Source organism: Mustela lutreola, chromosome 7 (genome assembly GCF_030435805.1).
Source record: "Mustela lutreola isolate mMusLut2 chromosome 7, mMusLut2.pri, whole genome shotgun sequence".
In the NCBI taxonomy this organism is placed as follows: domain Eukaryota; kingdom Metazoa; phylum Chordata; class Mammalia; order Carnivora; family Mustelidae; genus Mustela; species Mustela lutreola.
The window spans coordinates 135,242,700-135,255,043 of record NC_081296.1 but is presented as its reverse complement, the minus strand read 5'-3'; the positions used below and the strand labels follow the sequence as shown (position 1 = coordinate 135,255,043).

At 45.2% G+C, this 12,344-nt stretch overlaps 1 protein-coding gene across 36 annotated transcripts in view; it reads left to right on the top strand.

Annotated features, from left to right (window-relative positions):
- NRXN3 (neurexin 3) overlaps positions 1 to 12,344 on the top strand; it is a 1,566,681-nt gene that overhangs the window by 51,079 nt on the left and 1,503,258 nt on the right. The window lies entirely within an intron of this gene.

Here is a 12,344-nt window from a genome sequence, read left to right as displayed (position 1 = left end):
AAGCAGACCTTCCCCTTTTGCAGAGAGGCCAACACAGGTCTCGATTCTGGGATCCTGAGATCATGACCTGAGCCAAAGGCAGACGCTTAACTGACTGGGCCACCCAGGAGCCCCCAGATAGGACTTCTTTTTGCTTCTTAAATACTCCTTGATCTTTCACATTTTCCTTCCATTATTAATGCCTTCCTTATGCTTGTATACCTCCCCTGTGGTTTGGTCTAGCAAAACGCCTTACGCTTTGAAGCACCATTCAAAAGCCTTCTTGTATCTCTTGGTCAGTCATGGGTACATCTTTTGTGCTCATATAACGCTTGTACATACCTTTATTAAAGTGCCCCTAACCTCCTCTTGTGATTGTTGCTCACATATCTGTCTCCCCTCACTCTCTAAGCTTTGGCTGGGATCTCTGGGGCTTTGCTACCTTACATGTTGGTTGGTGAGTAGCAGGTATTTATTGGATGTTTGTTGAATGAATAAATGAATGATTGTGAGTTGTATTGAATATAATAAATATTGTGACCTCTTAGCATCCTCTGGCTACCCTGTCTTAGGCACTCACCTTTGGAATATACGAAAAGACTTCCCTGGTTTGGAATAACAAAATCCCACCCTGGATTAGCATAGGGATGGAGTTAGAAGGTATATTTTTAAAATGAGATGTTGTTTTGTTACCTTTCAAGCACAGCATATTTTTAAAAGCTAAGGTATAAATAGATACTAATAAGTAAAGTGGGGAAATTAATGCAAAATTACAGGTTGTATTAGTCCTGATTGTATAATAATGTATGATAAACAAAAGACCATACACATTCCAGGATTATTAATAGAGCCCTGAAGTTGAAGCCATAGTGGTAGAATTGTTGATTTTTTTTTTTAAATTTTAAAAAAATTAACATATTTTTATTGTTAAGTAAAACCTAGAACTTTGTAGAGAAAGATGTAACTGGAACTTTCAATTTGGAACTGGCGATGTGGGACTGCATTTGAATAATGCAAGTTCTAGATCAGCTGCCCTAGATGGAGAGCTTTGTCATTATATAAGAACTCGCTGTTAGAGGACAGAGTCTGGCATAGGTTAGTCCATTGTCTACCATCTACCTGTGTTTAGTTACTGCAGGATGAGCCCAAATGTTTCATTCTACATGCCCATTGTATTGGTGGGTGGGTAGTACGTGCCTGGACCAGTTGTTGAGGAGGATCTGAGGTTCCATCTGGCTGAATAAAAAGGTTCTGTGATTGACTAGTGAATGGACTGTGGACATATGAAGGGAGGATTCATGTATTTACCTTCCTTACCCAAAAGATCCCCAGATAAGGAGACTGATGTGTTGCCCCAAATACAAAAAAGCTAATTCAAGGGATCCCTGCACCTCTGTGTTTAGAGCAGCATTATTTAGAATAGCCAAATTAGGAAAGTTCTCCTTTTTATTATTTTTTTTAAAGATTTTATATATTTATTTGACAGACAGAAAGCACAAGTAGGCAGAGAGGCAGGCAGAGAGAGAGAGGGAAGCAGGTTCCTAGCTGAGCAGAGAGCCCAATGTGGGGCTCGATCCCAGGACCCTGAGATCATGACCTGAGCCGAAGGCAGAGGCTTAAACCCACTGAGCCACCCAGGCGCCCCAGAGTCTGGCTCTTAATGAAATTCTAGACCACCAGAACCTGGGGGGCAAGGATGCTCCAGAAATTTACTGGAGAGAGGCTTAAGACAAGAGATGAACAGCCCTACTTCATGCCGGGGTAGGGGTAAACTCAAGGACTGTGTTCCTTGCATGAATATTTACTGACGGTTGGATCTGTTACGCCAAAGTTATGAGACTCAGTCCCAAGTGAGTAGGAATACAAAGGTACCTCTGTTTAAGAAGGGCTTATATAAATGACAGTTCTTTTGTGGCTTCTTAAGGGGAAGGTTTTAAAAAATTTTAGGGATATTCTCTTACATGTTGAAGCTGGTGCAGTACCAATGTTTTGAAACTGTGCTTTCTAGGACTTTAGAATTTTTTAGGAAAAAGTCTTGAGGACCATTGTGCAAGCCAAGGTGGAGTCCTGGAGGCTAGATTTCACCTTGTACTTCTACAGAGCAGCTCTGATTCTAACTGTCATATTTTGGGGTTTGGTATACTCTTTCTCCCTCCCTCCCTTCCTCCCTTCCTTTCTCCCTCCCTCCCTCCCTTTCTTCCAGAAGACATAAGGGATTTGGTGGCCTAAGTTAGGAAAGTTGCTGTTCTCATGGAAGTATCTCTGGTCAAAAGTTCCCAGTACCCGAGCCCTAGTGCCATTTCTGCCACTGCCCAATTGTATGAACTTAGAACCTTGCTTGACTGTCCCTGGAGTCCTTCCTTCCTCACCTACAGAATGAGAGATTTGAACCAGGTCTCTATGATCATCTCAAGCTATGATATTCTTTCTCTCTGGGTGGGTGTGTGGTGGTTGTATCTGTTACACTGCCAGGATAGAGATCTAGAGCCAGTCTGCCAATTGTCTGACCCACAGATTTCTCCTTTGAATTCTCCAAACTTCCACCTGCTTCCTCCCCTTAGTCTAGTCAACAAACATTCATCTATAGCTTACTCTGTGCCAGGCACCATACCCACCTTCAAAGCTCCTGAACTGTTAATGCTTGCCCTGTTCAGGGAGAGTCCCAAGACTATCCCCTTCCTGTGTTTTCTCCTACCGCCCCAAGTCTTCCTTTCTTCTCTTTCTGCCTCATGTGTTTCCACCTCTCTGCAGGACAGAGTATGAGGGTTGGAACAATTTATACCCTGTAGAAGAGGGGGCAGTGGTCAGTGGGAATCTGGGGGTATTGCAACAGGTGGGCTCATCGAGTCATGGTGTACTGTCTGGCCGTCAATGGGGTTTAGAGCCCTGTCCTCTGACTGCCTCTCTCTCTCAGGCAGTGACTTCTTGAGTAAAGGTAGGAGCGAAGGGCTGGTTGTTTGATGATGGTACCTGCACCTCCTCTTCCCAGTTCCTTGGGAACAGGTAGATGGAAAGATGTGGAGGGACAGGTTTCCCAGAAAGTGTGGAAGGGGAGAAGACTGAAGAGTACTAATCAGTACCTCCAAAGCTATTTTATTTATTTTTTTATTATTCCCCCTAGTTTAAACTACCTAAACCTAGTTTCGATAGAGGAGGCACTAGAGTGGAGGTCTGGGGTGCAGAGAAGGAATGCAACATGCGAGGGTTTGGGAAAGGGCATTCTGGGCAATGGGAATAGCAAAAACAGAGGCTCTGAGGTTGAATTGTGTGTCTAAGGCCCAGTGAGAAGTAGTGGATGGGTTTGGAGAGATAGCTGGGGGGAAGACCAAGTAGGGTCTTGTGGAAGACAGGGAGGACTTATCTTTTTAAAATTTTTTTATTTGGGTGTAACTGACACATGATACTACATTATGTTACACATGTTTCACACATTTCAGGTGTACAACATAGTGATTCAACAAGTGTAAACATTATGCTATGCTCACCACAAGTGTAGTCCCCATCTGTCACCACACAACACTGTTACAGTATCATTGACTGTATTGACAGGGAGGACTTTGGCTTTCATTCAGAGTATGTAGACAAATCATTGGAGACTTTTGAATGAGGAAGCAATGACTTCTATTTTAGAGGTCACTCTGACTGCTGTGCAGAAGATATCCTGTAAGAGGCAAGGACAAGACAGGGACACTGTGTAGGAGGCTGGTACAGGTTCTAGGAGAGAAACACATACTGGTAGAGCTGAATTGGTCAAAGTAGCCTATGAGATCTCAGGTCACAGGACCAAACCTGGAGTTTTCTGCCAAAGAGCCAGGGAACCCTGGGGAGCCAAAGGATGGAGAAGGGGATGTGGTAAATTAGATGGGGCTGTGGCATTGACTTGTAGCCAGACCTAGATCTGCCCCTTATGAACTGCCTGACTTCAGAAAAATTATTTAATCTCTTGGAGATCTCAGTGCACTCATCTATAAAACAGGGATAATAACAGGTATACTTCTTCAGTTTCTGCAGGAATTAAGTGATTTCAGGTATAACATACTTGGAGTATGCCTTGCATAGTATAAGAGTGATAGGAGTTCTGCTGATATAAGATGCATGTGTAACCAGAACTGTGGAACAGCCTTTCCAGTGGGTTTCCAAAATCATGGGAGCACCCAGTGGCCGTTGTCCTTGGTCCTGAACACACCAATCCACTCTCCTCCCTTCCCAGAGGCTGCCCTTAGCTTGTCCCAGACTTCCAGGCTTAGCCACATTATGACCCTTACTAGAGATGACATTCCTGGGCACTGTCCCTACTTGCTGCGCTCACGTTTCCCATCCTCAACTATTGTGTGACACTGGAAGAAGCATGCTCTGTACCTCTGGGGTGAACCCCACAGATGAGGCTGTGCTCCATGTTTGACCCATGGTGAAGGTGGGGGCTGTCTGGTCTGGGTGTGAACAGCTCTAGTCTGTCCAGAGCCTCTGCACATCCCCCTGCCAGCTCTGGCACTACTTGCTTTGTTAATGGAGAATTTGTCAAGTAATGGGAATAATTAGCACAGTGGGGGCCTTACTGTGCCCTGGAAAGAGAAAAGAGAGTCATCCCAGCAGCCCCAGACATGATTGCTGGGCAGGCTTATTTTCTCTTGTCTGCATCTCTCTCCCCATCTCTTGCATGTGTTTGATTTTTTTCCCCTTTGTATAGAGAGAGAGTTGGCTAGGAGAAAAGGCCAGTAAATTGCACTCTTGCTGGGCTGGTGCTGTGAAAGCTGGATAAGATTGTCTTCTTGGACTGAATAATTTCCCTCTTCCCCTACCTCCTTTAGGGGGGCAGATCGGCTAAACATCTAGTTGATTTCCCCCTCCCCTTCTCCTCCTCTATTCCTCCCCACCTCCAACCCTCCCCTCCCTCCTTCTCCCTGTCCCCTCATGTAAAGAACTCACTGACTCTCAATTGAATCCTTTTTAATGGTCCCAAGGGGCGGGCATCTTGAAGGGTGATTATCTCCATTATAAATTATTAACTCTCCCCGCAGCCAGATGGCTTCCCAACCCGTGGCTTAGAATTCTGGGCTGGGGAGGCCTGCTGGCTGGGAGATGGGAGGAGTCTGAATTGTGAATGACCACAGCTTCTTGGGTTCCTGGCTGCACCAGAGATGCTGGGGAAGCTAAGCTGTTGGCATCTTGCAAGGCCCGAATCCTGCAATGTGTGGGCAAGAGATTATTGTTGCATTTTGCCTACAAGACAACTCAGAGGTCCCCTTGGGGATGGAGTAGAGGTGGTGGACAGGGGAGAGATTAAAGCCATGGGTTGCTTTTGCTGTGAAGCTCAGAGACTTGTCAAGGCATGGTAAGAAGGCATGATTATTACCTTACACTCTGCAGTCCTTTACTTCCTCTGATGTTCACAACATCCTGGAAGGTGTTCATTGTTCTGATATACAAGAGAAGAGCTAAAATGGGATGGATAATACTTTTGTATAAGTTCATTTGGCCAATAGTTATTGGAAAGACAGAGCCTGGTTCGGACACCCCCCGTCCAATGGTCTCCCTATCCCCTGCCTCCCCCCCACAACCCCGCACCAGACTTCTCCTTCCCAGTTGCCTATGCTCTACTTATCCTTCAAGTTTCCATTAAGTTCCCCTTCTCTGAGAAGTCTTCACTGACTTCAGCGGGCCAGTTTCCTCCTCTTCTTCTTAGACTCTATTATACTACATGCACAGCTATTGAGCCCTAGACATACAACTCCAAAGGCTGTCTAGCCTCTTCTGGAATATCTCCAATGACATGGAAGCCCACGTCATCTTGAGGTGGTCTGTGTGTAAAATAAAGACTCAAATACTCTTCCTCAACTTTATTCACTAGGCAGAATCCTCTCTTTGAGGGCCATAGAGAACCCGTGGGATCTCTCTTTTAATGTAGGAACGCTTCAGACCCCAGAAGGTGCTTCTCATGCTACTGCTGGGCTGCCTCCATAAGCCCAAACACCCTGGTACCTCCAAAGGTTTCCCATTTCAAGAGGCTCAGGTATGACTCTTAACATTATCTCTGTCATTGGGATGGATTCTGAAAGCTGTCCTTCTGCCACCCAGCCTAGTCTGAGCAGGTCAGGTGAGAGGTACCAACATCAGCCATGCTGCTAGGTTGAAATGTGAACATCAAGGACCACGGAAACAGTGGCAGCAGCGGTGCTGGCTAACGTTTACTGGGTACTGACCCATGCTGAGCACTGTTCTAAGGGCTTTACCTTCCAGTGGGGCCTTACTCTGGCAACTCACTGTGATCATTGACATTTTACAGATGAGGCAACTGAAGCTCATGGACTACAGGTGACTTGCTCAGGGTCACACAGGCAGCAAGCAGTGAGTCTGGGATTTGAACCCAGGAAGTCTGGCTCCAGAGCTCATGCTTTTGACTTTTGTGAAAGGGGCATTTACCCAAGCACCAGTGTTCTATTTGGACCCTAGGGATGGACTACTGCCATTCTAAGACCATACTCGATAGAGCCTGCCCCTCAGCTTTGATCTACTCCTTTTATGATCTAGGCTCATATCTTTCCTTTCTACTAGCATGTAAGTGCCTTGCAGGGTTTGGGTTATTTATTTTTTTAAAATCTTTCTCTCTATGCCATGGGTGATCTATGACTTAAAAAAAAAAAAAAAAAAGTTAACAAAAAGACTTCCCTTCAATTTTCTACCTACCAGCTTACCCACACCTCTCTCAAAGAATGGGGTTCAGAATAAAAATCTCATGATCAAATTGACACAAATGATCATCTCCCTTTTCCTCTAGGTTATATTTTAATTCATGTGATCCAAAATTGCGTTTGTTTATCTGGCAGTCACAGAACACAGGTACTCTCTTGCCTCATCCTGTCTATTTGATTCCTCAGTGCTAGTTCAAAGTTACAAATTATACCTTCCATGTTTATGGCTCGTTTACTTCGGAGGATCGGGCTGTTTAGCTTTACATTTATCGCCATCAAAGTTTGTCCTACCAAACGCAGGCTATTGAAGCCCATGTGACCTCTTGAGATCCTGCAGCATCTTCTGAGGTGCTCACTGTCCATGTCGGGTCACCCTCAAACATGACTGGTCCCACCCAAACTCTTACTGAATGTGAGCAATGGGGCAAGGCCTGACCTCACACCAGAAGCTGCTCACCCTCTCTGAAGGCTGTTATTCTGCCAGTGACACATCTTTTTTGTTCCGTCCATCTTCCGGGCCTCCTAGCATGAGAAACTTCTTGAAAAGATTGGCCGAAGTCCATACGTATTGTAACGCCTGAGTGTTTTTACTATAATAGATCAGTATTCTTGACGGAAAAGGAATTTAGGTTAGTCTGACATGACTACTTCTTAGTTTTTATGGAAAATTGAGTTTTTTCAAAAAGGTGTTATAACTCAAGACTTTAAAAAATTCTCTTCTCTCCACATCCCTGTCCACCTCAGGTATGACTCAACATTATCTCTGTCATTGGGATGGATTCTGAAAGCTGTCCTTCTGCCATAGTCTGAGCAGGTCAGGTGAGAGGCACAATGTGAGGTTTTAACACCCTTCTCCAGAGGCCCATTTGATGGACTGGAGTTGAGGTCTTCGAAGGTTTTCCTTATCTTTCTTCCCTTTCCGGGGTTGGGGGGTGCGCTGCACACAGAGGGTGGGGTAAGCTTGGTGGCAAAGGCACCTTTAAGACTAGACGCAGCTCCCCACATTTCAGGGGAAGAAGAGAGAATAGGCGGGGTGGTATTCTCGGACATGAAGAAATCGTGAAACAGGGAGCTGAGGTACAGCACAGACTGGGAGCAGAGAAGGACAGTGGGTTCTCTGTTGGAAGACCCGGTGGATATTTGCCCATAGTTTCCCGGAAAGAGATTGACTTTGACTTGGAGAATAACATATATATATATATAGAAAAGTACATACATTATGCTCAAACAGTGTGTTTTTACAAACTGAACCCAACATGTAACATCACCCAGATCCAGAAATAGCACTCCTTTACCTCTTTGCCTTCTTCTAGTCAGCAACTTCCCCAAGAGTAACCGCTATGCTGGCATTTAACAACATCGAGTAATTTTGCCTCTTTTTGTACCTTATATAAATGGAACACATTCAGTGTGTCCCCTGCTGTGAGATTCAGCCATACTGCTGTCTGGAGATGAAGACCAGTCATTCTCACTGCCCTACAGCATTTTGCATGACTAGATGACAATTGATTTATCCATTCTACTGCAGATGGGCATTTGGTTATTTTCTAGGTTTTGGCTACTGTGAATAGCATTGTTATAAACACTGTCATGCATGTCTTTAGTTGGACATATGTAAGCATCTCTGTTGGTGTATCCGTAGGAATGGAGTTGTAGAGTCATTGGGGTAAAAATAATCAGTTTTTAGTAGCTCCCATTGCACAATTTTCCAGAAGTAGTTGTACCTCTATACTTATTAAAATTTAATAAAATTCAAAACTACCCTATGAGTTAGGTATTATCATTCCCTTTTTTTTTTTTTTTTTTTTTGATGAACAAACACAGGCTTAGAGAGCTGCCCCAGGCTGAATAGTTGTAATAGTGAGTCTGGGTTTAAATCTAGGTCTGCCTGATGGCAGGGCCCATGCTGTACATCATTACCCTAAACTGCTTTCATGTCTTGGAGAGAAGTCATGCCTCCCCCTCCCCCACTGCCTGCTCTAGAGTCTTTACTGTGATATTAAGGTAGAGAGGACCAAGCGTGTGAAGGCTGCCTTAATTGTGTAGTATCAGGTGGGGCGCATTTTAGTTGACTTAGTGAATCTCTCAGGCTTTTGTACAGGAACGAGCCTGTAGTCCCTTCCCCACTCCCCACAAAAACCTAGGGTAGGGTATGCCTGCATCCTATGCCTTCACCCAAAGACATGGACGAGTGGGAGTGTGGGCACTGGTAGTGGGGGTGAACCATCTGACGTGTCTCTGGTCCCAGGAAGTCCTGACAGGTATGGGTGGCCATATGAAATGAAAGCTCCTGTCAATATGTCAATGACCATGTGCTTGAAGGTCTATGGACCCAATTCAAACTAGCTCAAAAAAAAAAAAAATGTGGTTCTTATAACAGAAATCCCAGGATCTATTGGACATTGGGATTCAGGCCTGTTTGCATCTAGGTGCTAAATTATCATTAGAAGTCTGTCTTTAGCCATCTCTTGGCTCTGTTTTTTTCCTTTGTTGTCTTTATTCCTAGATAAGGTCGTTTTGGTTTCTGTCATCAGCTCTGGCTTCATTCTAATAGTCTGACAGCCTGGTGAGAAGAGGGGACCTTTCTTTCAATAATTCCAGCAGAAGTCCCAGGGTTCACTCTAATTTGATTCCATTTGGGTGACAGGCTAATCCCTCAAGTAATCGCCATGGCAGGAGATTGGAATGTTCTAATTGGCTACATTGGGTTGCAGGATCTGAGATTGGGATAGAGCCCACCTGAATGGCCAGGACTGGGACTGGTGGTGACAAATCATTTTAGCTACAAAGTGAAGTGAGGAGGGTGGTAAAGGGGGAAGCGAGGAGAACCAATGGAGACCCGTGAGATGGATTTTCTGGTTCTAGTGAAGGGATTAAGAGGGAAGCTAATGAGAATTTCTAACGGGAAAAATGGCAAGCCCAATCTGGGGACCGTGATATACCAGCAAGTGGCTGGGCATGGATGGGGACAGTCATCATCGTGCCTTCATACACCCCTCCTGGTTCTAGACACAGGCTCCTTTTTCTCCTGAGCCTGTCTCCAGGAAGTGGAGGAACTGGAGGGAGCAGGTGGAAGAACACACGGCAGCCCTTCCAAACCAGGCCTATGGCAAATAGCCCGTGTGTCAGTCGTGAGAGGGGCCCCCCTGCCTCCTAAGAAGCCGGATTGTGAGACATTTGCAAAGATGTTAACCCCACATAAAAAGTGTGCCATTTGATAATTATGTAAATTAGCTGGCAATTAGATAATGTCACTCACTTTCCTGAGAGATTCCCACATAACAGATGAGCGTCTGCGTTTCTGCACAAGCCCAGGCCTTCCATGCAGGTTCTGGGGGCAAACTGCCCGCATACCTACAGCTGCCTGGGCCATCCTATGGCTTAAGAGAGAGGGGGAAGCTGGCTGACAGGGTGGAGAGAGCTCTCTGCTCCCATGTTCCCATTTCTTGAGCCTTGTGTAGCTCTTCTAGAAGGCTAGAGAAGGCTGAAGAACATATGCTGAGGCAGTGACCTTGAGGCCTGTGCTGGTCATTGTAAGGTCGTCTTTAGCTTTTGGCTGTATTGGTGTTTCTCAGAGGCCATGGGAATGTCCACAGTCCAAGAAAACAATGGAAGGGCAGACCATAGGGGGTCAAGCCTAGATAAACCCAATTCTGATGTTACCAGTCCTGAAATCAGATGCTTCTTGGCACCTGCGGGAAAGAAAACTTGGTTTTCCTCAGCCAGCCTTTTCGATCCCTGTCGATGGAGGCAGAAGAATGTTGGTATCTCCAGTGTTGGCCTGGGCTGGAGGGAAAGACTGTGAATCTGATGTGAGAGACTCAGCAGGCAGGATGGAGCCGTCACCCCAGAAAATTCCCATGATCCTCCTAGGAGGGCAGTGTTCCTGGGATGCTTAGATCTTCATTCATAGGTTTCTGCTTACTAGACATGTGCTGCTTTGCCTTTTGGAGTCATGTGAGGTTGGCATCCAGATGCCTCAAGATGGCAGTCATTGCGTACAGTAGGGTAGTGTGGAGGCCACTGCATGGAACAGAAGTCAGAGGATCCATGGGGATGTTCTTCTGCTTCTGTTTTCACTTTTCATTCTTTACACATGTTTCCTGAGCTCCCACTCCATGCCAAGGCCCTGTGGCAGGAGCCGGGGTGAAGCATACCCTGCCCAGAGGGAGCTCCCTGTCAAGCTTCTAGAGCCGAGACTCTTCACCACTATGCTTTGTGTTTCTGAAACACACCTATTTTTTGATGGCCTTGAGGGCAAGGATGGTTTCTTATTCTGGTTTGAAAGAGCAGTGTCTGGAATGAATCAGAGCTTAATAAACCTATTGAGCTGAACAAGTCATTTAATTTATCTAGACAAATAAGTGACTTTCAGAGGCTCAGAGGTAAGTTGATAGATAGTATAGACCAGTCTGGAAGTTTCAAGCATTTCCCACGTGCCCGCTCATCCGTAATATGAGACCTTCCATCTTTGTGTCCTTTCTTCCCACAGAGGGCCCCATTGGCTTTGGCCATCTGAGCCTGGGCTTTGCCTGTCTTCACATATCCCAGCCTGCTCCAGTTGCACGGTCTTTGTGCCGTTTCTTCTGGAACATTCTTCCCATGGCTAATTCCCTCACTCTCTTTCAAGGTTTTTCTTAAATCTCACTTTCTCAAAGAGTCAGATTTGTGGTATTTGACTATTTCCATGGTGTAAATACTCCTAGCCTGGTTGATTTCATTCTACCAAAGTGACCTTAACCATACATTTCTGAAGTTTTAACAATTGGCTCTGACAAAGTCCACATGTTTGGGCACCGCCACACTGCTGTGTCTGCGTTCCAGGGACGTAACTTTGACACTATGGGAGGTACGCATGCCCTACTTTGGGAAACACTACTTGGATAAAACCTTTTCTAGAAGAAAGGCTTTCCTTATGCCAGATTTAATCAACCTCTTACTGATTTGGTTTGTTTTTTTTTCAGTGGGAATAGGTGTTTTTTCCTTTTAAGAAACATTTTCCTCTTCAAAGCTGGGAAGGTTTGCTAACATGGTCATCATAAAAGTAGTGGACAGTGATGTTCTAATAGAGACTATGGTGAATTATTAAATGAGTCAATTAATAAGCAGCTTTTGCACAGCTCTCAGAAATTATACTCCTTGCTCTTATGTGAACAAAGAAGTCTCTGCTTGGTTGGGTGGGCCAGAGTCTGCCAGAGTCAACACTTGATCACCCACTTGACTTTGACTGGGTGTTGGTGCGTTTCCAACAAATATAAAATATATGTAATATGTTCTAGGTTCTAGCTATTCCTCATGGGTTGGTCATTCTGCAGTTTTTGTAGTTGTTAAAAAAGTACTTGTGGTTTTATGTCCTGCCCCTCCCCCCCAGACAGCCATGTCCTCCCTCATGGGCAGACACACAAGGACTTTTCTTCCCACCTCCACCCCATTTTTTAAAAAAGATTTTAAAAAATTTATTTGACAGACAGAGATCACAAGTAGATAGAGAGGCAGGCAGAGAGAGAGTAAGAGGAGGAAGCAGGTTCCCTGCTGAGCAGAGAGCCCAATGTACTTCTCGATCCCAGGACCCTGGGATCATGACCTGAGCTGAAAGCAGAGGCTTTAACCCACTGAGCCACCAGGCTCCCCTTCCCATCCCTTTCATCTGGAAATAAGAAAGTAAAGAATGTACTA